This window comes from Chrysochloris asiatica, unplaced genomic scaffold (assembly GCF_000296735.1).
Source record: "Chrysochloris asiatica unplaced genomic scaffold, ChrAsi1.0 scaffold00363, whole genome shotgun sequence".
Classification (NCBI taxonomy): Eukaryota; Metazoa; Chordata; class Mammalia; order Afrosoricida; family Chrysochloridae; genus Chrysochloris; species Chrysochloris asiatica.
Genome location: NW_006408881.1, coordinates 1,135,484 through 1,138,815, shown reverse-complemented (window position 1 = coordinate 1,138,815; position 3,332 = coordinate 1,135,484). Strand labels below are relative to the sequence as shown.

The 3,332-nt window shown below is 37.9% G+C and overlaps 1 pseudogene; it reads left to right on the top strand.

Annotated features, from left to right (window-relative positions):
* Nucleotides 1-517: 517 nt before the first annotated feature.
* On the top strand, nt 518-2,135 carry LOC102816210 (annotated as a pseudogene).
* The last annotated feature ends 1,197 nt before the right edge of the window (nt 2,136-3,332 follow it).

The window sequence follows — 3,332 nt, the reverse complement described above, 5'->3', positions numbered from 1 at the left end:
GATTTGATGCATTAGATACTAATGACCAGAAGAGATGTGGGATGACATCATGAACATCATGCATGAAGAAAGCAAAAGGTCATTAAAAGACACAAAAGGAAGAAAAGACCAAAATGGATGTCAGAAGAGACTCTGAAACTTGCTCTTGACCATAGGAAAGCTAAAGCAAATGGAATAAATGTGGAAGTAAAAGAGTTAAACAGAAAATTTCAAAGAGCAACTCAAGAAGACAAAGTTGAGTATTATAATGAAATGTGCAAAGACCTAGAGTCAGAAGACCCAAAGGGAAGAACACACTCAGCATTTCTCAAGTTGAAAGAATTGAAGAAAAAATTCAAACCTCAACTTGAAGGATTCTGTGGCGAAATACTGAATGAAGCAGAAAGCATCAAAAAAAAAAAAAAAAAAAAGATGGAAGGAATACCCAGAGTCACTGTACCACAAAGAAATGGTCAATGTTCAGTCATTTCAAGAAGTAGCATATGGGATTTGCATGTGCTCCAAACTCCTTGGAACCATGGCGTCCCTTTCTCTATTGCCTGTTAACATCTTCAAGGCGGGAGCTGATGAAGAAAGAGCGGAGACAGTGCGTCTGTCTTCTTTTATTGGTGCCATTGCTATTGGAGACTTGGTAAAGAGCACTTTGGGACCCAAGGGCATGGATAAGATTCTTTTAAGTAGTGGACGTGATGCCTCCCTTATGGTAACCAGTGATGGTGCAACTATTCTAAAAAACGTTGGTGTTGACAACTCAGCAGCTAAAGTTTTAGTTGATGTGTCAAGGGTTCAGGATGATGAAATTGGTGATGGCACTACTTTTGGTGATGGCACTACTTCTGTTACTGTTTTAGCAGCAGAATTGTTAAGGGAAGCAGAAATCCTAATTGCCAAGAAGATTCATACACAAACCATCATCAGCGGTTGGAGAGAAGCCACAAAGGCAGCAAGAGAAGCCTTGTTGAATGCTGCAGTTGATCATGATTCTGATGAAACTTAATTCCGTCAAGATTTAATGAACATTGCGGGAACAACATTATCCTCAAAACTTCTTACTCATCACAAGGATCACTTTACAAAGTTAGCTGTAGAAGCTGTTCTCAGACTGAAAGACTCTGGTAATCTTGAGGCAATTCATGTCATCAAGAAATTAGGAGGAAGTCTGGCAGATTCCTATTTAGATGAAGGATTTCTGTTAGATAAAAAGATTGGAGTAAATCAACCAAAGAGAATTGAAAATGCTAAAATTCTTATTGCAAATACTGGAATGGATACTGACAAAATAAAGATATTTGGTTCTAGGGTAAGAGTTGATTCTACAGCAAAAGTTGCAGAAATAGAACATGCAGAAAAGGAAAAAATGAAGGAGAAAGTTGAGCGTAATCTGAAGCATGGAATCAATTATTTTATTAACAGGCAATTAATTTATAATTACTCAGAACAGCTCTTTGGCGCAGCTGGTATCATGGCTATTGAGCATGCAGATTTTGCAGGTGTGGAAAATTGTCACAGGTGGTGAAATTCCTTGTACCTTTGATCACCCAGAATTGGTAAAGCTTGGAAGTTGCAAACTCATTGAGGAAGTTATGATCGGAGAAGACAAGCTCATTCACTTTTCTGGGGTAGCCCTTGGTGAGGCTTGCACCATTGTTCTGCATGGTGCTATTCAGCAAATCTTAGATGAAGAAGAAAGATCTCTGCATGATGCTCTTTGTGTTCTTGCCCAAACTGTGAAGGATTCTAGAACAGTTTTTGGAGGAGGTTGTTCTGAGATGCTGATGGCTCATGCTGTTACACAACTTGCCAATAGATCACCTGGCAAAGAAGCTGTTACAATGGAGTCTTACGCTAAAGCACTGAGAATGTTGCCAACCATCTTAGCTGACAATGCAGGCTATGACAGTGCACATCTAGTGGCACAGCTCCGAGCTGCCCACAGTGAAGGCAATAAAACAGCTGGATTGGATATGAAAAAAGGTACTATTGGCGATATGGCAGTGCTAGGTATTACGGAAAGTTTCCAGGTGAAGTGACAAGTCCTTCTGAGTGCAGCTGAAGCAGCTGAGGTGATATTACATGTGGGAAACATTATCAAAGCAGCACCAAGGAAACGTGTTCCTGACCACCATCCCTGTTAGTAAGTATTCCCATATGCTAATGAGTTCTGGACCAGTTCATAACAAAATTATGTTTTGAAAAAGTTCAACCTCTTAAAGAATACTATGGAATCAAAGAAATCTCTTGCTATTGCATCTTTAAGTTTGGACATTTAGCTAACCTGCTATTTTAACATGGGTCTAATTTATTTGCCATTTCATTTCCCAAACAAGTTGGTTGATTTAAAAGTTCATTTCTTATACTGCATTTAAATAAAACTTTGAACGTAAAAAAAAAAAAAAAAAAAAAAAAAAAGAGCATATGATCAAGAATCAATAATCCTGGAGAAGGAAGTAAAAGATGTATTGAAGGAATTGGCAAAAACCAAGGCTCCAGGAGCTGAAGGAATACAAATTTAAATCTTTCAACAAACTGATGCAGCACTGGAGGCACTCAGTCTCCTATATTAAGAAAATTGAAGACAGCAATACCTGGCCAACCAACTGGAAGAGATCACATCGAACAATATTACTAATATCACATGCAAGTAAAATTTTGCTGAAGATAATTTTTAAATGGTTGAAGCAGAACATCGACAGAGAATTACCTGAAAACCAAGTTGAATTCAGAAGAGATGTGGAACTAGGGATATTATTGCTGATGTCAGATGGATCTTGGCTGAAAGCAGAGAATACCAGAAAGATGTTTACCTGTGCTTTATTAACTAGAGCAAGGTTTTCAACTGTGTGGATCATGGCAAACTATGGATAACATTACAAAGAATGGGTATTCCAGAACACATAATTGTGCTCAGGAGGAACCTGTATACAGACCATGAGGCAGTTGTTAGAACAGAACAAGTAGATAGATACAGAACAGTTTAAAATCAGAAGTGGTGTGTGCCAAGGCTGTATCCTTTCAGCATACTCATTCAATCTGTATGCTGAGCAAATAATTCAAGAAGCTGAATTATATGAAGAAGAACATATCATCAGGATTGGTGGAAGACTCATTAACAGCCTATGATACGTAGATGACACAACCTTGCTTGCTGTAAGTGAAGAGTACTTAAAATACTTACTGATGAAGATAAAAGACTAAAGTCTTCAGGATGGATTACACCTCAATGTAAAGAAAACAAAAATCCTCAGACCTGGACTAATAAATAACATCATGATAAATGGAGACATAATTGAAGTTGTCAAAGATTTCATTTTGCTTGGTTCCACAATCAACAC